This window comes from Protopterus annectens, chromosome 8.part0, assembly GCF_019279795.1.
Source record: "Protopterus annectens isolate FY-2018-M chromosome 8.part0, PAN1.0, whole genome shotgun sequence".
In the NCBI taxonomy this organism is placed as follows: domain Eukaryota; kingdom Metazoa; phylum Chordata; order Ceratodontiformes; family Protopteridae; genus Protopterus; species Protopterus annectens.
Window position 1 is genome coordinate 340,789,565 of NC_056741.1, and position 25,755 is coordinate 340,815,319.

Consider the following 25,755-nt stretch of genomic DNA (forward strand, 5'->3'; position numbering starts at 1 on the left):
AAAATAGTAGGTAGTCCACAGCTGAGTTAAAATGGTAGGTAGTCCACAATTGAGTTAAAAATAGAATATCCTTTATTGAAACACACAAACAAGTGATCCTAGTTGAGTATAATGAAAAGCATCACAAACATTCCTTATTTATATATAATCAGGTTGTTTGGAGCAAAAGAGTAGTTACTGAGGGTGGTTCTGTAGGAGCAATAAAAGCATTAAATGTGTTACTTTAGTTGAGTCCCCCTCCCCCTTAACACCATAGTGTAATCACAGTCTGTGCTATCCAAACTGAAACTAAAATCCTAGAGATAAATTACAGCATAAGACCAGCTTATTAACACTTTATATAGGCTGTGATGCCTGTGCACTCACCCAGTAATCAAGGAGACTCAATCCTCACCACTAGCACCAGTGAGGGGCATCCACATTGGGAGGATAACAAGTGCACACACAGTAAAGCACAAATTCCCTTAAGAGCACACAGAGATCACGGTCAGTCTGAGGCTATTTTCTCCCTTTCTCTCCAGATTCCCGATTAAGACTCCCCACTGGCACAGCTACAGGGTTCAGATCTCAGCCGAGTGGTCAAACCAAAACCTCCAGCACCCTTTCTGTCCAACCAGTGCTTCACATCCCTGCCCAAGTAGCTGACACACACACTTTGAGATTTGAGTTATATACAAACATACACTCCTGGGGAAGGCTGGCACAGTTTCTCCAGCTATGCCCCCCTTTGCCCAGACTATACAGTATTACCGACTGCCACCAACCATTCTATCAGCTACTATAAAAGCCCTTACCAAAGGGTGTCCAATTCTACTGTGCACTGTTATTATTTTCCAATTGGTAAGTGTGACTGAGACTTGAAGGCTATTTAGGAGTGGTTTATACAGTATCACTAAATACGTGCAAGTACTCTTAGTAGCTTAAATTACCTCCACACAAAACAGCCTCAGTTAAAAAGTTTAAATATATTTAATAATAAATAATAAAAACACAAGACAACACTTGCTAACTCAACACAATGACATTAGAGAGTTCAGAAATCATAGGAAATACTAAAGTTAGTATATAACATTGTAGGACAGTCTGACATAATTATGGAAAACAGCTAGAGTAATCTGCCTATATTCCTATCTATCTCTAAGAGAAATACTAAGATCTAAGATTCTGCTTACATAGCAAATAAAGTGCTGATGAGCTGTATTCAAGTTCAGACAAAATACAAAATGCCAAATCTTTCTCTATGAGAAGGTCTTAAATTGATAATACACATTACTGCTGAGTAATTTCAGATTATATAATTCTTGACACTTCTACTCAAGTTCCCAGGCTTACAGAACATAAAATTTAACATATATATGTTAAGAATACTTATCTCTCCGAAGCTGACAATTCTCTCTTTCAAGCTTCCATTAGCTGGATGTCGTAAAACAATTACCTTGGAAACCTAGTAATTAACTTTCTCTTAAAGGAGTACAACAGGTTTCTCTAATGTATTCCTCAACTTCTTGGCCCTTTCCCTCCCTATTTACATTGTCCTCTGTAAACCAACAACAATAAACCATTTACAATTTTTATAACTCCCCTTACTTCTGTAACAGAAGCCTACCTTCTCATACTGTGATGGTTTCACTTACAAAATGATTCTCTCACGTTTGAATAAAGCTTGCTGGAGTCGCCCAATTACTGACATCATTGAGGCCAGGCAGTGCAGGTACTTTTTTTTTTTTAATCAGTTCCCTCCCCCAAAGTGACATCACCACAGCCGTCATCTGATTCTAACTAAAATAATAAGACCCACCCATTCTGTGATGTCATGGCTCCCTTGTCCTTCCCCCAGCCTGAGTGCTCAAATACAAGTGCAGGAGGTAGGGAACTTCTTTTTACCATTGTGTTTCCAGTACACTGTATTTCCCTATTGGAACCTTGTGTGAGTCTCTTTCTGCATCAGCTTCCTTCATGGATTTATACTGGTGAGTATGACATTTTTTGTAGAAATACATTGTTTGACAGCAAAGTATTAGTATCTCTTTAATGTGGCATCTTCATTTCTCCTGGCTTTTCGGTCACTGTGCTGCATAAGTTCATATGTGCATCTAAAAATGTTTAAACATTGCTTGTTTAGGTCCTGCTGACCAAACAACTGTTGTGGATACATGTATGCACTTGGTATTGAACTGTGGTACTTTTTTATATTTATTTGCCTTTGCTGCAGCATTCCAGCTGTTCCACGTGGTGTTGGTTGCAAGTGGCAATTATTACTATAAAGTTGTCGTCTCTCCGAAGTTATTTTCTCTAACTTTCCTAAAGAGCAGTACCACTGACTACCTTAAAGTTTTCCTGTTCAATATGGGTAGTGGTTGTGCCATCTTGTAATCTGTTTAGTGAGAAGGTGTAATGAAAAAACTTGCTGTCCACTGTCTGATGCATTGTCCCACTTCAATCTGCAAATTGGCACTGTTTTACTCCTTTATTGCCCTGTACTTCTTTTTTTTTATGTAATTTCCTTTCCTGTGGCGTTCCTTTGCCAGCTATTCCATGTGGTCTTGGTTGCCAATAGCAACCGTTTTTCTTTATGGCCCTGTGATGTCTGAAGATTTGTGTGTGCATGACTGTGCGATTATGAACATCCAAGCCATTATTTTACACTCGCTTAGCTGTTTACTTTTTTTTCTTATTTTATACTCGCTAAACAGCTTAGTGAGTGTAAAGTAATGGCTTGTTAGATCGTAATTGCACGCTCACACCGACAAACTCTCGATTATGTTGCTATGCTTCTCCCATCGGTTATTTGCCACCTACAAATTTTTTTTATCAAAAATATGTCTCTCTGCAGACATAAGGGTAGTGGGTTTGATTCTTGTGTTGTTTGGGCAGTGATTGCAAGTGCGTGAGGAGAGAATGAAGTGTGTGTGTATGAATGTAGGAGTGCCTGCATGTGTGTATGACAGAGCGAACAGTAAGGGAATGCATGGAGAGTGTGTGTATGAATGTAAAGTGCCTGCGTCTGCGTGAGAGAGCGAACAGTAAAGCAATGCATGGAGAGTGTGTGTATGATTTTTGAAGTACCTGCGTTTGTGTATGAGAGAGCGATCAGTAAAGTAAGAAACTCCTGTTCATAAAAAATAAAATGCACCATACTAACACTTTTTATTTATATGTTGTTGTTTGTCTTTCGGCTTTTTCCCAGTAAGGGGTCGCCACAGTGGAACTCCGGTCCACTAATGATTGGCAGTAGATTGTTATGAATTGCCAAGGTGCCAGCTCGATGCCCAACCTTCAACGAAGGCATGCCCATTTACGCACACATGTCTTTCGAACGCTACCCAACCGCGGGGAGGATATGCAGATTCCACACAGAAGGCACTCCCAAGCCAAGCCAAGAATCGAACGGGAGAACCTCTTGCTGTGAGGTAACAATGCTACTGTCATACCACCACGGCATACTAACACTTTTTAAATTACTAATCTTAAAACCCATAGAAAGGCAGTTATTATTTAAAGAGCTACCCATACAAGCGATTGTAATTTACCATGCCTGGGAAACATCTTACTACTTTTGCGTTTCAGCATGGTGACATGTTGTATATTGCCTTAACTTTATTTAGATTTGGTGACCCTTCCTTCCTTGAACATATATTACCATAAAACTCAAGAAATTATGTATTAAATTTGCATTTCAGTTTAATGTCAAAATTATTTGCATATTTGTAAAACTTGGCTTATAGAATCATTGTTTCTGTGTTTTGCCACAGGCTGCATCGTCAAAGAAAATGTTAACATTCAGAATGCCTGGGATAAAATATATTATACATCTGATAATTTCTGCAACTGATCTTACAACCCAAATTAAACTCCTGTATCTTCTAAGACCTTTGTGATTAAAAATGTATTTGTTATTCTGTTCTTAAGATTCACCTCCATTTGGTAGTAACCCGCCTTCACATCCATTTTGCTAAAAACAGTACCACCATTCAACATAATGATAATGTCATCCAAAGTGCTTTCCCTCAGGATGGCTTTATTTACCATACATATATCAATGCTACAGTCATAGTGCAGGTGTGTTTTGGCATAGGCATGGTATGCAATGGCTAGCCATTCACTCCAACATCAAGAACTAACCAGTCATTGTCGCAATAGCACAGGCATCTGGTATCCCACAGTTCTATTAATTTAGTTTTGAATGCTTCCAGATTGCTTTGCTCCCTAGCTACTCCTGGGAAATTATACCAGCCTGTTGAATCCAGCTTTGAGAATGCATGTTTTCCTGTGCTTTTAAGTATTAAGCCATCTTCCTGACTGTCTCTCAGATAAGAGTTTGGTTAATATGTAGTTTGGATTTTAGAGGTAGACAAAGTCCCATTTTAATAATTTCTATATCTTTGAACCAAGTAGAAAGGTTGTTCTTTCATTGATGGGTAGCTACTTGAAGCATTGGAGGAAACAGCAAAGATGCATATTTAGTTCTACAAGTAATTCAAATCTACAATTATTTGTAAAAGTAACAGTACAAGTGTTATTTGTATTTGTGGTAGAGTGAAGAGCTATTAAAGGGAGCCCATGCTCAGTTTTTGGGATAAGTATGTTTATAGCTTTGGTTGTGCACATGCTCGAGGCGAGAAGGTATGATAGCTTGTAGCATAAATTTAGTTATTTAAGGTTCCGCTAATATTATCTGTATGGTTTGTTAATAAGAGAGTAGGGTCCAATGTGATCCTGGATATTTTTTGCTCTGTTACTACAGGCAGCATATTGCCTGATGTGTCAGTTATTGTCAGGTGCAGAGTTTTAGCAAGCTATTATGGGGTGCCAAAGAACATTACATTTGATTTTCTCTGACTAATAATCAGCATATTATTATGTGTGCATTGGCAGATACTTGCAAAACTTATTCTGAGTTTTTGCATAGGGTTTTAGTGTTTTTACTTGATTTTAACAGCAGATGATAATTAGCATTCATTCCTATATTGAGCTGTGATTTCTTGTGCCACAGATGATGACCTGTAGCTTGCTCAGATATGGTAAGGGACACTCTCCAGTTATTTGCATGTGGGTAAATGCCTGGGTGTCATCCGGTTTGAAAAATATTGAAGAATACTTGCTTCTAATCAAGACTGAGACACATTTCCACCTTGTGTCCCATTCTTTTGTGCCTCATGGTCTACATGTGTGCAAGGCAATTTAGCCTTGCTCTGACAGAGTACATTCTGTGGCTTTGAACCATGTCTGTGTAATGTCACAAATCCGATGTTTCTGTATTCTTTACAGAGCTTGTAGGTTGTGCAGTTTCTTCTGAATTCCTTCTGATTGTATTTGCATTGCCATTATTTTTGTCACTGTCTTGATGTGAAATCTGTTTTCAATGTGTAATTGTTTTGTTTAGCATATAGTCATCAGTGCTTGTGCTACAGCACTTGAAAGCAGTGGTAGCAGCACATCGGTGAGTATATTTGCTTTTTATGCATATGGCTGTGGGTTCTACTACCGCAACCTTGCACCTGTTACCCCTGGGCTTTTGGATATTGGCAAAGGCTCTTGCTACCCCCATAGTGCCTTTTTAGGCAAGGCTCAAAAGACAAATCCACCTCCATAGGTATCACAAGGGATAATAAACTAAGAGTAATGCTACTCAATGCCAGAAGTCTAAACCTCAAGATGCATGCACTCAAAACTCTCCTTAGCATGGAGAACTTCGATATCTGTGCAGTAACAGAAACCTGGTTCAAGGCTCCCGAGAGCACCCCAGCACTGCCAGGTTATATCTCATACCATGCTTTTCAGCCCCAAAACTTGGATCGAACCAGAAAAGGAGGGGGAGTATCAATATTCATCAAAGATACGCACACCTCCAGGTTGGTGGCACAGAATGAAGCATCAGAGACTATCCATGTGCAACTAACAGTGGGCAAAACTGCCTTCCAGTTTGTAGCCTGCTACAGACCACCCTCCCAAACCCAGGAACCCCACTCGGCCTTCCTGAGAACACTGGAAAATATGAAGGTCTCTCCAAACACCATTATATTGGGTGACTTCAACTACCCAAACATAGACTGGGAGCATTACTCTAGCTCCAACACCCTAGCTCAAATGTTCCTAGAATTTATAAACTCAAATGCTATGGAACAACTTGTTACCACTCCCACAAGAGGGGAAAACATACTGGACCTGATCATCATCAACATGGGGACTCTATGCTCCAGACCAGAAGTGTATCCCTCACTGGTAAGATCAGACCATAAACTAATCTCACTAGATATTCACATTCCGACCCCACCCCCTGCCCAAAAAAACACAGTGAAAAACTTCTCTAAAGCAAATTTCACACTCCTCAAAACCGAGGTGGAATCCTTCAAAGCCCCCGGGCCTGTAGAAAATATGGCCCAGACCGCAGAATCCTTTATAAACGCATTCTATGAACACCTTCAGGAATGCATGGATCATGCAATCCAAAATAAAACCAAGACCCAATCCTCCAAAGGCAGACGTCCTGCCTGGTGGACCCCAGCCATAAACTAACTATACAATAGAAGGAGGAAGCTAATACATGATAGAGCAAAATCCCCAAAAGGGAAGGCATCTCTGATCAGTGTTAGCAAAAAACTACCGGCACTCATAAAATCATCTAAGGCCAGCTTCAAGAGAAAAATTGCACAGGACACTAAGGATAATCACAAGGCTTTCTTTAGTTATGTTAGGAACCTGGGTGGGAATTCCCAGATATGCTCAGAATTAGTCCAAAATGACAAAAAATACACCGAACCCACAGACATTGCCAACATCCTAGCTGACAGGTTCAGTGCAAACTTCTTCTCCTCCCCTCCCCACCAAAAGGGCAAATATCTATCCCAGCAGAGTGCTGCCCCCCCTGACATCTCAGATGCTCAGGTAAGAGCCGCCCTCTCCAAAGCAAAAAACACAGCATCAATGGGACCAGACGGTGTCCCGGGCTGCGTCCTACATGAACTCCAAGAAGAGCTAAACCCAAACATAAAACTACGTTCAATCTCAGCCTTACCACAGGATATGTACCCAAAAAGTGGCGTACAGCAACAGTGGTCCCTCTCCACAAAGGTGGTGCCTCAACGGATCCTGGAAACTATCGCCCCATAAGCCTGACTAGCTTGGTCTGCAAAGCTATGGAAAGGGTCATCATGGACCTCATAAAAAAAGATATTGTGGACCTACAGACACTGGATCCTACCCAGTTCAGCTTTGTTAAGGGCAGATCCTGCCTCTTAAACTTGGTCGATTTCTTTGAAACAGTTACCAAGGCCATTGACGAGGGGAAGGTGGTCCACACAGCCTAACTGGACCTCACAAAAGCCTTCGATACAATACCCCACTCGGGCATTATAGATAAGCTCGCCAGCTTAAATATAAACCCCTGTGTCACTAGATGGGTTGCAAACTGGCTCAAGGACAGAACCCACATGGTTAGAATTGCTGGAGCCATGTCAGACTCCAAACCAGTTACAAGTGGTGTCCCACAAGGCTCAGTCCTGGGACCTCTCCTGTTCGGTATATATTTCTCGGAGGTACAGGCCAACATGGAAGGACAGTGGCTCACCAAGTTCACAGATGACTGCAAACAGGGTGCTATAATCGACTCTCCAGCCGACACAAGCATCCTCCAAAAGGGCCTCATAGAAACAGACAACTGGTGCCAGAGCCATGGCCTCAAGCTAAATGCCAAGAAGTGTATAGTTATCCCCTTTGGCAAAAACAAAGTGCCCACAAATTACCACATAGGTGGTAATCCATTAAGTATGGAAGAAGTAATTAGGGACCTGGGGACCCAAGTTGATAGCAATCTCTCATTTGACAACCACGTGGCCAAAGTGGTTAGAAAAACATTTTATATAGCCCACCTAATCATGAAGGGATTCACATCTAGATCAGGGGAGGTCATCGTGCCTCTTTACTCATCCCTCATCAGGCCCATAATTGAGTACAATGCCCCTTTTGGGATGTACCTTACCAGACACCTGCAGCAACTGGAAAGACCCCAAAAGTACCTCACCAAGAGGATCAAAGGGCTCAAACAGATGCCATATGCTGCCCGGTTAAAGAAACTCCAGCTCTACTCAGTGGCATACCGCCTGCTCAGAGGCGATCTGTGCCTGACGTATAAAGCCATGTCCAACCCGGAATTAATGGACATGCTGCACCTCAGAAAATCCAAATCCCATCGAGCTACGCACTCGAGAGACTTGAACCTCAGCACTGAAATAAATAGGACATGCTGGAGGGACAGATTCATAACCCAGAGGCGCCCTTCACTCTGGAATAAATTCCCAGTCCAGGTTAGGCAGAGTCCCTCATTGACTCTCTTCAAGAGGAATCTTGATGAGTGGATGGGAGATAGTAGGTTCACCCCGGGTATCACTTCTGTGTCACTGTTAGACAGAGGCACAGTATACTAACCTCGAAAAAGGGCATAGCAAAATTAATTTAAAATGGGTGGTGAAAGCCAAACACACTCTGGCTAGGCTTATAAATGCCTTAGGGCAGATAGCCTAGTATGAACCTATGAACCTGTGAACCTGTAGATGGATAGGAAATCGTAAGTTGTACTCTAATATTGGGTGCTGTAGTCATGACTGTCTTAGTTTCTTTGGTTTGCCATCCATTCCCTATTGCAATGTTATTTTTTTACTGTAACCTAGGCAATGCATTCATCAAAGGCAGTAGGCACACAATCTGTAGATGAAACACTGAATTGGACATTGCAATGGTTAATTCAGATCTGCCTTATGCAAGATATGCAAGGCAGCAGTTAAGGGACTACAGTACAAGGTCAGACCATTGAGATGGCACCATTTTGAGCTTTTACCCCGGGATGCCGCTGGAAATGTTCATAGTGTGCCCAGTCAAACTAACCAGGTAAACAAAATATTAACAAAATATTTACTACAACTTGCTATGAAAGAACAAACCTCTACAGGTAGCCAGTAAAGTGAATCAAACCAAACAGCCAGAGAATCATGGAAATGTGTTTATACAGGAAAAAATCTTAATTACATCTGGTAACAAGTCATGTTACATTTCAATATGTTCATTTTATTCAGTAGTAGTGTAGTAACACCGATGTTTGGAAACACAGAAATTTGGTATGTATACTTGTACATTCTGCACGGCAAATGATGCTTAGGTGGTGTATCACTTGCATACTTCTCTGTTGTATTTGCACCAGATACTGCTAGTGTGCAGTGCAGGAATAGAAAGATTAAAACATTACCCTGGTATCAGAGGTGGCAATGCAACATATTCATAGTGGCTTAACATGAGAGTAGCTCTAAGCAAGTACCATGTGAAACCTGAACAAGCACCTAGAATTATTCAGTGCAGCATCCACACCTTAAGTCTGAAAATGAATTCATATACTCACATGAACAGGAGTGGCTGCATATTGATGGCTAAAGTTGTATGGGCATGTCGGGTGGTTACTACACTGCAAAACAGATATGTAATGGTGGAGATATTTGGAAGGCATGAGCAAACACACCAGTATATTAAAGACATAGCACCAATTGAACTGGAGGCTGGCAAATAGATTTAGTAAGGGATTTTGTCCATGCACAAATATTTCAACAGTGATTCTTTGCAGTGGCATCCATTATCTGATTCAAGGTAAATTAACCTTGATGTCCTTTATTTAAAAAAAAAAATCAATAAAATATTTACTTTGTTATAAGTGACTTCTGGACACAAGAAAAAGGAAGGGGAAAATATAGCAATGTGGTTTGTATGTACAAAGACAAATCCAGGAATACTGCAAAAGTTTTTTTTTTTTGCAAACCAACCAGTGGAGTAAAAACATATGAAGGCAAACACTACATATCAACACACTTTGCACATGTAAATCTCATTTTTTAACAAGGTAGAAGCATGAAGTGATACCTTAACACTTAAATTAATAAAGATCTATACTGGTTAATAGTATAAATGTTTTATTCTTTAGCTCCTTGGTGCAAGACCTTACTGGATGTGAATGCAGTCAAGTAAGGCCATGGCTATAGTGCAGCAAAGAAATGGCCCCTCTAACAAAGGAAATGCTAGAGCAAAGATTAAATTACATGAGTCAAGCACCCTGCTGAGATCTGCCAATCAATGGAATTACCAGGTCAAATTACCCTCAGGAGTTTGACAGCTAGGGAAGCTAAGTGTTATGGGGGAGGGGAGAAGTAAATGGACTGGAATTAATTGTCTCACAAATTAGTGCCATTTAAACTAAATTAGAAAACAAGGCAGCAGTAAACAGCACTTTGAGTGTGTTCTGTGGCATTTGCACTGTTTCTGTTTTAAGTAGTCATTCAGCAGCAGGGAATGTTACTTACACTGTTCTATTTTACTCAGTACTTTGTACTCATGCAGCGACTATGAAATGACAGGAACTTTAGGCAAACGGAGGCCTGCATGATGTAACATTTTTGAGCCAAACAATGATTTCTGGGATACTGAATGGCAACCTGATTTATCCAAACCACGTCAGTATGCCAGCCTCCAGGTGGTCAGTCTTGAATTCCATATAAAAATATTTAAAATCCTGGAAATAATCCCAGAGTGCTGTTAAAGTGTAGGAAACATCATGCCATGATGTTTTAAACATGTTTCTTTGAGTCTGTGGGTGCGGTACTCCTTTAAGACAATAGAAAGAATTTCCTGGCCCAGACAGCCTGTCTCCGAGCTTGAGATCATACACAGTCGTAAAGTCCTTTACTTATCAGCTTTCTTCCAGCAGGGTGCACTGTGGTTACATTTTTGAAGCTCAGAACATAACACAGTTTTCTTACATTTGTTACACAAGCCTGTGGATCATATTAATATTTATAATGACATAGAATTATTTACAAAATTCTGTTTAGCTAGGCTGGCAGCCTTCATGTAGGCTAATCAAATAATCCAAACTATATTAATTAAGAAACTAACAAAATAATTAGCTAACTAATAAACAAAAGATCTACCACATCTATCAGAATAAATATTAATAAATATAAACTAAACCACTTTTAACAAAGATCACTTTTGTTTCAAATAATACTTCATCTGGTTTCTGTGTCAATAACAAATTATAAAATGAGTGAATATGTGTATAACTCTACAAGTGAAAACCTAAGTAGGATGAAAACCAAACTATAATTGCTAAGGTGGAAATACAGTGATAAAAAATAAAAATAAAGCACTAATGCCATGGGGATCTGTTAAAGTGTGGCATCTAATTAAGAAAACACTTAGTTTGAATGTATAAGAGTGCACTCGAGAGAAGTGTCCTGTTTGAAAACAAATGTACCCTTATGTGTGGAGCTACGAGAAATACACCATATGGACTTAAACCAGCTGAAACATGTACTTTTTACACTTACAAGTATTTGCAGAACAAAGTTATACTTTATAACTTAATTAATTAAAAACTGTCATGAATTTAATCCTGTGTGAATGCACCTAGCATTAACAGGCCAAAACGAATAGTTCTAAAGTGAAAGGATGCAACTAATCACCCTGTTTGGAAGTGAACTAATGTAACTAGTCACCCTGTTTGGAAACTAAACCTGTAAAACCAGAAGGGCTGATGGAAAAAATAAAAAATAAAACCAAAATAGATAATAGAACCATCAAACTACTAATACGGCAAAAATCCCCATGTGACTGCCACATGTGGTACTGGATACTTTCATCCCCTTTATTTAGATATGCTGGTTCCATGGTCACACAGCAATGAGGAATTGAGGAAAAACACTGAAGTGCACCCTGGTCTTGCGCAATGCAGTCAAAATGGGTAATGTTGTAGATTCTTATTTATTTATTCGCATTTGTTGACTGAGATAGTCCAGGTGGGCTATCCAAGACGTGAAGAAAGTCTCCAGAAACAAATTATTATACATTTTTAAACCAGAAACAATGGCTAATTAAACTAATACATTAGAATTATTGCACTACATAAATCAATGGAGTATTGATACACAAAACAATATTTCTGTAATTCTGTGTAAACTGTGCTTAGCAGAATGTTTTATAGTGATAAATATAATACTTAACAGTGAATACATTGAGAGTATGGTAAGGGAAACCATTTTAAAAAAAAGAAATATTTGATTTGACTGGTGTTAAACATTTATAAATTTTAGTGCCTAAATCAAAGCTGAAGTCTGAAGTCGTTATTAAATAATAAATCTCAAAAGCATTTTCATGCATTATTACACAGGTTCTTCTCCCAAATAGTGAGGTATATGGTGAGGACCCTATCCTACATTTTGATGGCTAATGCCTCCAAGATTTAATGGGAAGCCAATACTTCCTAAATTAGAATAAGGAAAAACTTCTGTAGTTCCCCTTGTGATAAATGTTCATAAATGTGCAGTCAGAATGGAATATGATTGATGACGTAATGATTTGTAACGGAAGCAAATGCACATAGGGAGACTCTCCAGAATCAAGGAAGTTTTAAGGATTCCCTTCTGGGGGTTCTGTTATGATAATGGGAATGCAATTCTCTTGCTCATGAGCTCAGTTCCTCTTTATTAGCTTTAGCCATAATTGGAAGTTATCCAATTTGGCAAAATTAGGGTCAATTGATGGATGCAGCAAATCTTTAGATGAAATAGAACTGCAGATGGAAATTCTGGGTACTTTGTGTTCTCACTAACCTGTAACATGGAATTCTGCTACAAAATTGATTGACCCATATTTATTGTTTTTTATGGCTTCATATAATAATGTTCTGTACAAAACTTATAACTGTACAAAGTATAAATGTGGTGCTAGTAAGTGAGTGCCTGAAGCTGAATTTTTGCTCCTACAGAATAATCCAGTAATCAAAAACATAGTCAAGTGTGGTTATGTCTTTTTAGAGGGGAAAAGGGAATAACTAGGCCAGCATTACATGGGCTCCAAGTTATATATCTGTCTCGTATCAGTCATCTACTAAGCCTCTTATGTGGTTAATGCAAAGATATGTGAAATATTCTGCCTCACCTCAAATCTGGATATCAAATATAATCATTTACATGACAAAGAAGATAATAATGCAGTAATGCATGGATTACAGTCACTACATTCTGATTTCCAGAAAAAGACAAATCAGTTAAGAGCTAGAATAGTGCGTGACCCAGTCTTAACAAATGTTAAGTCCCCCTGCTTAACTTGTTATGGTTAGGTCTCATGATAGGAGTCAAACTGCCAGTGCTGACTGGCAACAAAACCAGCAAAATAAAAACAGATCTGTTTCTGCCTGCTATCTGTGCAGGTAGTGATTCCCTGACTTATAAACTTAAAAAGTTTATAGAATACCAAGATTTGACTTAGCCTGCATTTTCTGAAATATACAATGTCTGAAATTCAAATGTAAGTTATTATTTAGTGACTTCAGTCTTCAGTGATTTGGCAGGAAAAACACATATTTTATGAGGCACTGATCAAATATATGAGGCAAAAATCTGGGCATTTGAGAGTTATGGCAAGCTAAGTGTAAAGATAAGAGAGATTTTTTACAATCTTTCTGATAGCACTCGCTAAGTGCTTTATGGCTTAGAAAGATGACAAAACACTAAGCACTTGTTATCTGTAATTTGTAGTATATCAAGTGGATAAAGCTGCATGCACTGCAATGAATTATGATTGGATCTGCAATCATAATCCTTTATTGTGAGTTCTTGACATGGATACCAAGATTTTCTTCTCAAGTTTCACTCTCAGAGCAAATTTTTGGCATCCATGTTTCAAACACAAAATAAGCCTGTCATCCCTAGGTCTTGATATCTGGGCATATCATCTATTTTCTTGTTAGCTTACTCACAGAACTCTGTCAGTAAGATGGCTTAACACCACTGGCTCACAAGCCAAACATCAACATCTAATGTCTAGCTCTCTAACCTTTTCTGCTCATGTAAGTGATCTGCCATTTAACTGTAAACAAGATTTAACCACCTTTTATGCAAATGGAATTGTTTCTTTTATTATGCAAAATCAACTAGGCAGCTGAATTCTGCACTCTGATGGACTTCTGAAATAATAAACAGTGGTATTATTTCGTAAACAAAGGCTTGAATCCAGTAAATCTAAAGTATTCTTATTCAATTCCATCCCTAAAATCTACTGCCGTCCAGTGTTTTCTTAACTTAAATGCAGCAATGGCACAGTATTTCAGCCTGTCCCTTCCACAAAGTACTATGGCTATCTCATTGATCAAATCCTCAGATTTGGTCATTCATTTTTAGTGCCCGTGTTGTCTTGTTCAGGATTGCACATATTCCTAATCCTACACTAGAAGCAACAAATATAGGACTACAAGGCAGGCAACTAATCCCGCACAACATAATTAACTGGATTAACACACACACACACACACACACACACACACACACACACACACACACACACACACACACACACACACACACTACCAGCAATTTTTAGTATCACCAATTCACCTTTTGTATGTTTGTGATGGGGTAGAGAAGCAGAGATCCGCAAGTCAACACAGACATGGACATGGTTGCAACCTCTGATACAAAAGCACATTAGATGTCATGGTGACAAACTGGAGAATCAACTGCTGTGAAGCATCAATGATAATTGATGCACCCATTGAAAAATCTAATACACAATATAAACCATGCCACCATGCCATTACCACATTCATAGAGAGCTAATGAGGGTCTATTTATTTATTTCCACTAATTTACCTGGATAGTCAGACTAAACAGAGTCCATTTTCAGTGGTGGTCCTGGGAGAAAACCTCCACAAATAAAAGTAGAATATGTATACAGTCTCACAGACAATATGACACAAAATAAGCAATAACATTCATACAGAAAATTGCACTGAAATCAGAATAGAACAATCTTGTCTGTATACATAGAAATGACAATGGCACAGGATAGGTTATAAAACTGAATACATGAAAGTTAGATTGAAATCAGCTTAAGACAATGTAGTCTACATACAAACATAATTAAAATATCATATGGATATAGAATTTAATAGAGATGTCAGAATTTTAATAATTGAAAATGAGATCTTAAAAGGTTGACATAATGTTAGATTAAGAGGTGAGGTATCAAGTGCTAGGAGGGATCCATGCTTGGCCCTCTCCTGCTAGGCATATATTTTTGCAGACATCCATACCAATATCCTAAAAGTGTGACAGACCATGTTTGCTAATAACTGCAAGTTGGGTATTATCATCCAGTCATCCACTGATACTAAATGGCTCCACCAAGGTTTGGAATATGCCTGTACCTGGTGTACTGATAAACATCTACAGTTAAATAGTTAAATACAAAAATGTAGAGTAACTGCATTCATCCAAAAGGCTACTCCCACTTCATATGTTATAAATGGTACTCCTCTTCAGGCAAAGATGGTCAGATGAGACCTGATTACTTTTACAGCTGTCTCTCATTCAATCATCATGTTTCCACCATAGGCAGGAAATATTTCTTTCTGGCACAGTTAATTACCAAGGGAATATTCCCTTATCAGAGTCATCATTGAATACAATGTCCCTTTGGTAGGTACAAATCCAAGCATATTATTTAACTGTAAACCCCAGCGATTTCTAACCAAGAATGTTAATGACCTTAAATCCTTCAACTACATAGCCCAAAAGTTTACCACAAGTCTCTCTATACACAGTAACCTTCTGAATGATCTGAGGTGACGTGTCAAGCTTTTCAAGCCATAAAAGAATCTGTCTTATTTAACCTCCTATTTCTTTGCAAAACCAGTATCTCTACAATCTCCTGCACATGAGACCTAAACCTAAACCTAAACCAAAACATAAGCAAAATTCACTGGAGGGATATGTAACACATTGTATTCTAATCCTATGGAATAAGTTCCACTACAGGTCAAACAAAATACTATTTTGCCTACCTTTAAGGCTAACTTTGCTTGCTGAATGGATAGAGACAGATTTACACCAGGCTTATCATGTGAGGCCCTACTAAATTTGGGAGGTGAGCAGTACTAAGTGTATGAAAATGGTGACAAGAATGTTTAAGTTTATCTACTTAAAGGTAGATATTGCTGTGGTCCCCAGGATCACTTGTCTGGTATTGTTCATATGATGCTATCCTCTTAAGTAATCAGAAATTAGATTATGAGCAGAGCATAATTGTGAGTTTTGTTTTTGGATAAGTTTGTTTATCATGTAAAAAGATACCTAACAGCAAAAACTAAATACATTCTTCCATCTCATTACTTCACTAGAGGCACACTTTTGATCACATAGTACTTAACAAAAGTCAGAAAGGCTTACTACAAACTTTTATTAGTGCCTTCAACTATGTGGCCGTTTTTGTGATAAGAGATCCTTTCAGACAACTCCACAATCTTCCGAATGAAATATTCCATTTGTTCACTTTCTAATATAAACTAAAGTAATTACAAATAACTTTTTTAGTAAGCTATGTTATGAACAAAAATGCCCTGCCCTTACAAATATCTTTTTCTAGTATCAACCACCAAGAACATTGAGACTGACTCATTCTTTTACTTTGAAGGTTACAAAGTCTAACCAAAAATTTACTTGATCAAGTATTCATAAATGCTACTCCACAAATATGTGAACTCCCAATGGTAATACGGCAAGGGCTTAAACAATATACATTCAACATTTAATTATCTTTTCCTATTGTAGTTAATGTAATGTAGCTCTAGTTGATTGTAATTTCCAAAATACCCATCATAAGTGAGATAAAGGATGCAGTTACTTATCCCTTTTCTTCCCTTACATCCCCAATTTATTTGTCATAATCCACTCCCAACACATTTCTTCCACTGCTTTCATTCTTTCTGTATGCTCACTACCTCACCGACTTTCTATCCTTTTACATTCCCTTCATACACTGCTCTAACATTCTTTAATCTCTTCACACTGTAAGTCACGCTTTCATCCTTATACTATGTATCCTTTTTTGTGAAGACAATTATTCTTAGTCAGAAACACTGACATTACTTGTACTGAGTCAAAATGCATTGAAACAGTTTGCAACATTTGCATGTGTTTTGAGCTTAACATTTGGAGCGAGTTTCCTAAAAGTCCCACCACTCATGTGTGATATGCAAAGGAATAGCAACATTGAGAAGGTAGATTTTATACAGTAGACTACTGTAGTGTTGTTGGGTTTGGTTACATTATGTATATATGTAGACATGCTCTACATGAGCATTATAGCGACTGATATTTTGATAAGCCATATAAATATGCAAGTACTTTCATATGGTACTGGTATGAGACATACTGTTACGGACATTTGCAGATAGCAAACAACTTTCTATGCTGAGAACATGACATAGAGTATGGACAATACAAATATGTGAAAAATATTCATCAGTATCAACAAAAAGTACACAAAACAAGCATTACAGTGGAAGTATTGCAATCTACATTAACTGGACTCCAAAGACTCTAAAGGAAGTGTAGACAACGACCAGGCAAACAGTTGAAAAGTAACAAAAATACAGTCACCTATTAAACAAGCCCTTGCTAAGCACCAGTTTGTAAAACCACAGGTACAATCTAGTATGGCCAGCACCAATAAAAGACGAACTTGCAAAAGAATGAACTTGCAAGTTCGTCTTTTATTGGTGCTGGCCGTACTAGATTGTACCTGTGGTTTTACAAACTGGTGCTTAGCAAGGCTCAACTCTAAAGGAAGTCTCAGAAATATGCAGACCGTATCTTCTACAAAAAAGGGCTCCTCAGCAATAAGACATGGAAGGAACACTATAGTCGTGTACATATACAACATGGACCTAAAATGTGATACAGCCAAGTGGATATGATGTAGCAGATAAGTGGACATACCCTTGTATCAGGCAACTACACTATCTTCCATTGCAAAGGTAATAATCCCATATATATTCATAGGTGTATACTAGGCTAACCACTACTAGGGCCCTTGTAAGCCTCGTCATGGAACCCAAATATTACCCACAAATTTGATTTGTATAGGTGGTGTTTTACTGACTGCCTCTGTCCATCAGAAACTTATTAGCATTATTAACATACGTATAGATATATACAGTTTTAATGCATTTTGCTGAATACTTCTTTGATTGACAGAGTGAAGTATATAGCTGTGTGTGTGAAAGGCAGATTGAGCAATCAGCATTTTAACCAACTGTGTCCCCCAGGTTTAGCAAACGTCCGTGCAGAAATAACTTATTCCTGCATGGAAGGGACCATTCCTGTGCAGCACAGCAGTGTGCCATGCATATATATAAAGGTGCACTGCCGTGCTGTAATACGTACATGGGGATGTGTATGAGCGCAGGGGGCGTGTTTGAGAGCAGTGCTCTCACAATACACACACACCCCTGCACAACAGAATTGCTGTATGGCAATTTAAAAAGAGCGAGATCATTCATTACACCTCTCAACAAGTTAGAGTACGAAATCTGGACAAAGCCATAAGGGACAACTGCTAAAAATCGCTATTACAAACTTAGAAAGTAGATAGAATAACATGTTTTGCATTAGCATGAAATTTGTGAAGGGTTTGAAGTCTAAAACACACACCTCACAACCCGTTAGTGTAAGAAATCTCGACAAAGCCATAAGAAACAACTCTGAAATATTGTTAGTAAAAACTTAGAAAGTTGATAGAATAACAGGTTTTGCATTAGCATGAATTTTCTGAAGGGTATGAAGTGTAAAACGCAAATGTCTGTCATTACTGTCAAACTTCAATTTTTAATGATGTGCCAGAGAGCCACAAGTTTATGAAAAGTGGACCAAGAATATAATGCAACTATCTGGACAGACTGTGAAAAGTTATATGTCATCAACGTTTGCAAAGCACAGCCCCCAACAAATAAATAATATATTTTTTCACATCTGCAATAAAGTTTAAGCATAGATCAGTGGGTGTGCCCGTTGCTTAGCTATACATAGCCCAGCTTAAATGGCACAAGAAGTTAAATGGCAATAGACATCCAACATAAACAATAGTGTAGTGGTTAGAGTGTACGCCTTGCATGTAGCCATTTACTGGTTGAGCCTTACCAAAGCCATTTCCACTTTGTATGTGAAATCATTATAATTTATGCGGGAAGCAATTTATATTTCTCAACCAGAGTAGTGCATTAGGTCCAGATCTGAGGCGTCAGTATAATAAAATTGTGAAACCCCCATATAAACACAAGTGCCCCATACAGTATAATTACACAAGAATAAATGTAATGAAAGCACATTGGGGCATGTCAGGGAAGGTAAACAAATGTATATGACGTCAGGAATGATGAATCAATCTCATACAGGTGGTAGTCCATAAAATAAAATATAAGCAATACTAAGCATTGCACAGCTATGCTGACCAGGTGTAAGCATTGTGTAAATATGAATGATAAGCAATGAATAGCCCAGCTAAGTGGATTTGCCCATTGGTAAGCAGTGATGAACCTGTCCCTTTAAGCACTGCCAACCTTTGCTAAGCAGGTTTGTCCGTAGCTTAGCTCAGCATATTCAAAACTGTCCAATCACAACAAAGGGTGGGAAATTAGCTGTATTTAAACCTCACAGGTGGGAATACAGCTCATAACTGGTGGTAGCTCCCCACTGTAGGCAGTATGGCAGGTGTTGGAGAGGGCATCTGCTTTCAGATGCAGCGCTGGGGCATACAGGAGTCCAAGGTCATGGTAGGACTCCTTGTAAAAAAACATGATGTGAGACTGCTGCAGGACCAGTACCAGGGCTCCCAATACAAAGTAAAAGCCTAGGAACATCTCGCCCATGATCTCACCAGTGCCACTGGTTTCCCTCAGACTGGTGAGCAGGTCTAGCACCACTATGCTGACTTGAAGTGGAGGAAGAGGGAGCTATTGGAACAGTGGGTCCAAGAAGCATGACAGGGGGGTGATGTCCCAGCAGTGTGTAAGTATTCATAGCAATAACTGTTTACCAAAGTCCAGCCTGTGTATGTGATGAATAGGTATGCATAAAGGGTGTATATTAGAACATCGAAGTTTTAAAACTTCTAATGTTCTAATATCAACCCTAAAACAGCAAACACTGAAAATAGCGAAGCTGCAGAACACCACATTTTTTCCTAGGGAAAGAATTTGGTTGGCTGTTTCTGTAGCTTTGCTATTTTTAACACTGTGGTGGAAAGTTACGGGTCGGGTTCAGGTAAGTGTATAATTGTGCGGACGTTAGGGTTAGGGTGCGGGTTAGGTGAGTTAGGGTTAGGGCGTGTGTGAGTTGATTGTGCGATAGTGACAGTCTTTAGGGTTAGGGCAGGGTAGGTGAGTTAGGGTTAGGGCGCCGGTCAGGTGAGTGTGCGATAGTGATGGACCTTAGGATTAGGGTTTGGGTTAAGATAAATGGATAGATAGTAGTGTATGTACAGTTTAGTGTAGGGTAGATGTAGGATTTTAAGTGTATGTGGATTGCTGTTTTTTTTGGTGTGCTTGTGTTGTGTGTGTGTTTCTCAGAACAGCAAATTTTTTCCCAGGGAAACAAATTCGCTGTTCCGGGTGTTCAAGATTTTAAGCTTTCACTTAAAAGGGGTCGATGAATTAGCGTTCGCTTTTCTACGTGTTTGCTAATTTAATATAGAACCATGCATAAATGTTTCTCTATCTTCATTACAGCTCCAGCTGAGTGGACTGTGAACCAGGAACCCCATGCCAGCAGGTTGCAAATGTTGAATTGCGAAGCTGGTGAGTAACAATCTAGCTTGTACTATTCATTCCAAATAAATATAAAGGAGTAGAATGTCACCTGGCATTATTAAAAATGGGTATGGTTTCTACTGAATAAAGCAGACAATATTACAGTAATAGTCTCATATAGGTCATATATTAATAAAACTGTAACTGCCTGTGAATAAAATTCAAAACCCTGGACTGGTTGTGTTTACTCTGGTATGGTATGATTTGAAATGTGTACAGGTTATGCATAGCAACTATAGCTCTGAAAGCATTAAACAATCAAGTCTCCTCTGACAAAGTTAGTGCCTCTATAACACACAAGATTAACTGATATTACAAATGTCATGCACCAAGATCTGATATCTGAATAGTAATGTTGTGTTAACCACTGTTTTCCACACTGTGCTATGTGAAAAGGTATGTATGTATAGGAATGTATGTATAAGAATGTTGTAATTACAAGGTCAGATTGTACAACAAAGAGAGAATGAGAAAGAAATCATTGAAGGAAAAGATAGCAGTTTTTCAATAGCTCCCTTTGATGCAACACACACTTGTTTTATTTTTAGCAGAAACAGCCATGGTTCGAATCCCAGGAGTGGTAGTAAGCTGTATACATAATTTCAACTAGGATTTTGTGAAAATGTCTAGAAACAGTCAGGTAGTATTAACAAACATTCCCTCCACGGGTCTTCCAGGTAAGAAAAGGTATAAAGTAGCTATAAGAAGGCTGTAGTTATACTGTGTCCAACACCCATGGTCCAACCCCAAGGCTGCAAATGACAGCAAGATAAGTACATACACCAAGTGGTCTCCCCCAAGAAATATTTAAAAGTGTCATGCTGTCACAGCTACTGGTCTCTGCTAACCAATAGAAATCAAGGCAGAGTGTGTCAGTAGCCCCCCCCCCCCCCACACACACACACAGTATGAGTGCACATATGTAACCCAGACTATGTGAATATGGGTAGAAACAGTCATGTAGTATTAATAAACATTCCCTCCACAGGTCTTCCAGGTAAGAGAAAGTATAAAGTATTTATAAGAAGGCTGTAATTATACTGTGTACAAACATACCACTGCCCAACCCAAAGTCATAGTTGTTGTAATAATACCTGCAGAGTAATGAGTAGAGCAATGATCATTAAAGCTGTGACCACTGCAAGAATCAACATTTGTTAACTGATATCTCTCCCCCCACCTTATCTTCACCAATAATTTAAACACATAAATGAATGGGTATGTTTTCCACCAAACCTACTGTTGTGACATGTGTCCTGTTGTTTTAAAAACATTGAAATTTATTCCAATTAATGTTCCCTGTTCAAATACTATCATTGGTGGCCTGTTGCTATCAATATAACCTGCATGCTGGTGCAATGCCCACTGTGGTTCCATATATGCAAGTGTTCTGTTTGCTATGCAAATGTTCCAAATCTGTTATATCAAGTTAATGGGAACACTCATGCATGCTGTTATAACTAATCCTGGAATGTGTTTACCATTACTAACCAACACATGTTCTAAAACTGCAACTCCATAGCACGTCAGGGAAGGCTGATCCCAGTGGATCTGCCTGTCGCAGCTCATCTGGCCATGGCACCAGGCCACAGCATGTCTAGAACCCACCCCGGGACCTCCTCATTCACTGATCCTGCACCACCTTTGGGTAGAACTGCCTAAGGGGATGGGGCTTGCCCCCCTGAGCACTGACAGGATCCTGTCACCCGAAGCAAGGTCAGGTGTCTGGTACATAGCGAGCTCTGCAAGCAATTTGGAGATATGCTATGCCAGCTTGAGGGCAGCGTGGCACATTTAGAGGGACAGCCTGCCTCTCCTGCTGAGCCCCCAGCACAGCCACCTTTGGGGCTGTGAAGGTGCAGTGGTGACTGCCCATGGGTGGGGACCTCAGTCCCACTGAATCCATTTGGCGGCTCGTGGGCTTCTGATTACCTAAATCCCTCCCCATCCAAGGTGTTTAGCCCCATATGTGTCATATACTGCCCCAGTATGCTGTCTTCTGTCGTGTCTGTCTTCCTACCCAACTTACCTCCCCAAATATACCTACTATTCTTCCCCAACATCCCACTCTCACCTTAAAAAAAAATAAAAAAGGGCAATCTGTTTCCCCCCCAATTTTGCCCCATACATGGCTGTCCATTTCACACACATGTCCACTATACACATGTAATCTTCTCTAATTGGCTTTGCAACACATTATTGTTGTCCTCACCCCTTTTTTTCAGGGGTTTGAGTGTCCAAATTTATCTCCAAATTCAGTATATATGCTGTGCTGTTGCTGTAGACAAAATGGACAGCTATGGACCTTCCTAACACCCATCCTGCACATCCCTAGCTATCTGTCATATTGTTTTACCCTCTTCATGCTCCCTTTTTTACCAATTTCCTATCACCCCTTTTTTCTTTTCTTTTAAAGAAATGAATGTGGGGGTAAGTGAGAGTAAGCAGTAGTAAATGGGACTAAGCTTGTTTGCACGGTGCTAAGCAATGCTTACACAGATTAAGCACTTTGAAAAGGCTGTCTGTAAGCATATTTAACTAGAAGTTACCATTGGTTACAGCTGTGCAAACCTGCTTACAACTGCTTTAAAGTGCCTTAACCACTCTGTATCCAACAGCCCGTGTTCTGCCCAGCAACAAAATAATCAGCCTTTGCAAGTCTTGAACCCAGGACTCTGCACACTATAGCCACAGCACATTACCACTAAGCCATCTGGACTGTAGATATGGCTTATGTTTATTCAAACATATCATGTAGCACAGTCATTCAACAGTAGGGAGAATGTGTATATATGTGTATACATATATATATATATATATATATATATATATATATATATATATATATATATATGACACTGATGTGGAATAGGGTGAATTCCCAAGACTGGAAAGCCTCCCTTATCAGCCTCAACTAAAGGTCAAGATCCCTCATCAGTTAGGTGTTTGAAATACAAAATAACTGATTTATGCAACTATCAAAGAAAACATATGATACATTCTTGCTCCTACCCTCTCAGGGCATTTGCCATTTGTCAGTTGTCATCAGCAGGACACAAGTCCCTTGCAAAGAGGGACAAGTGGTAACCCAAAGTAATCCACAAAAAATAAGATACTCTGCTGTCTTGGCCAAAGCCTTCAAGTAGTACAACAGTAAAAAACACACTTGCCTTGAAGACAAGAAGCAATCAACATTGAATTACAGATTTAGTTTAACAGCCTCCAATTACAGGGGGAAAGGTATCACATGTTACAATGTAAATGGATCCTTTACATAACAATGCTTCATTTCAAAATGTACTATCACACTGACAAACCGAACTGTGTGCAAAACAGTAAGCTCTAACTCACCATTGTCCCCATGCTGAAATGTATGAAAATGTACAGCCATATACCTTTATATTTTGTATTAGTAATATCCCTCACATGTTCTAACAGCCTAGCTTAAAAACATTTAATACCCGTCCCCCATAAAATGTCTTAGAAGGGCATATAATAGCGTTCTCTATACACTGACCTCTTGACTGTACAGGGTCACACATGTTGCCCAGCCGTAGCCCTCATATTTATGGCCCCTACCCCACATGTGTGAGAGTCCACAACATCACTGGAATGATAGCAGGAATGTCAGCACTAAATAATGATAGACCATACCTATCAACCTCTTACAGCATGACATCTGGACAAAGCCTGGTATATACCCACTCTCTACTCTTTTATATGCCTCACCTGTACTCTCAAACCTCAGTAAAACTGAACTAAGTAAGCTGTCTCATACCTACAACAATATTGCCAGAATCTCCACTGGCTCCACCTATAGAACCCATCACTGCCAGAACCTGCAACAACTAGAATGGCTAGAACTGCCCAGCTTAATTTAATTCAGTTCTGCACCACCCTAAAGATGCCCCCTCCCTTATAAATATTATTAAGCCATATAGCAACCCTGAGATCCCTACAGTCAGCTGACAAATTACTGGTCCAAACCCACAAAGCTAATAACTCAGCTGGTGAATCCCTGTTCACCAACTTTGTTGGCAAAACCTGGAATGCCTTGCCAAACTATATAACCTTACAATCCTCCAAAAGTCTCTTCAAAAAAACCTCAAACAGTATCTCAAATTGAACTGGCTATGCCCATGTATCAACCAGGATTAAGTTATAAAACAATAGCATAATCAGTAATTATCATAGCATAATCAGTAATTATCATAACATCTAACTACATCACCATTCTATGTATCCAATCTTACTTGTAATTGTGCCTGTCCATGAGAACTGTGAGTCCCTACTAGGGACTCACTGTGAGGTACAATCTTACTTGTAATTGTGTCTGTCCATGAGAACTGTGAGTCCCTACTAGGGAACGTTACTAAACCAATGTACATAAGATATATTACAACTTTGTTTTTATATATTCTAATTGTTTTCTAACTTCTTGTGTAACCTTTGTATGTCTGTCCATGAGGACTGTGAGTCCCTACTAGGGAACACTTCTAAACCAATGTACATAAGGTATATTACCACTTTTTTATATATTCTAATTGTTTTCTAATTTCTTGTGTAACTTTTTGTATGTTTGATTATGCGGAGCTTTTCTCCCTGGCCTCCGCTGAAAATGGACATGTATCCAGTCGGACTATCCTGGTAAACAAATGTAAAATAAAAATAAATAAATAAATAAATATAAGTGGTGGACAGAATCCAAAACACAGGGCCATGTTTGAAATATTGCTGTCATACACTGTGAAAGTTGCTGGTGTTACAAGATTGGTTGCAACATACCCTTTCTAAGGAATATGACATCAGAAACACAAATGGATGTTGCCATGTACTGGTAGCAATCAACAGAGAGAATGCCACTGATTTGTGAAGGACAACACCTGTCTGAGGAACAGATAAAACATAGCAGTCAAACCTCTGGCCATTATGTGGGTAGCCCAGCAGTGGTGAGCTATGCAGACAGACTGCATTCCATGCAAAACTATCATGTACACACAAATCCTGTAAAACTAGCAGTATTCAAAGCATATAACAGCAATTATTACACTCTGTCCCTAGGTCTGGAACCTTATACA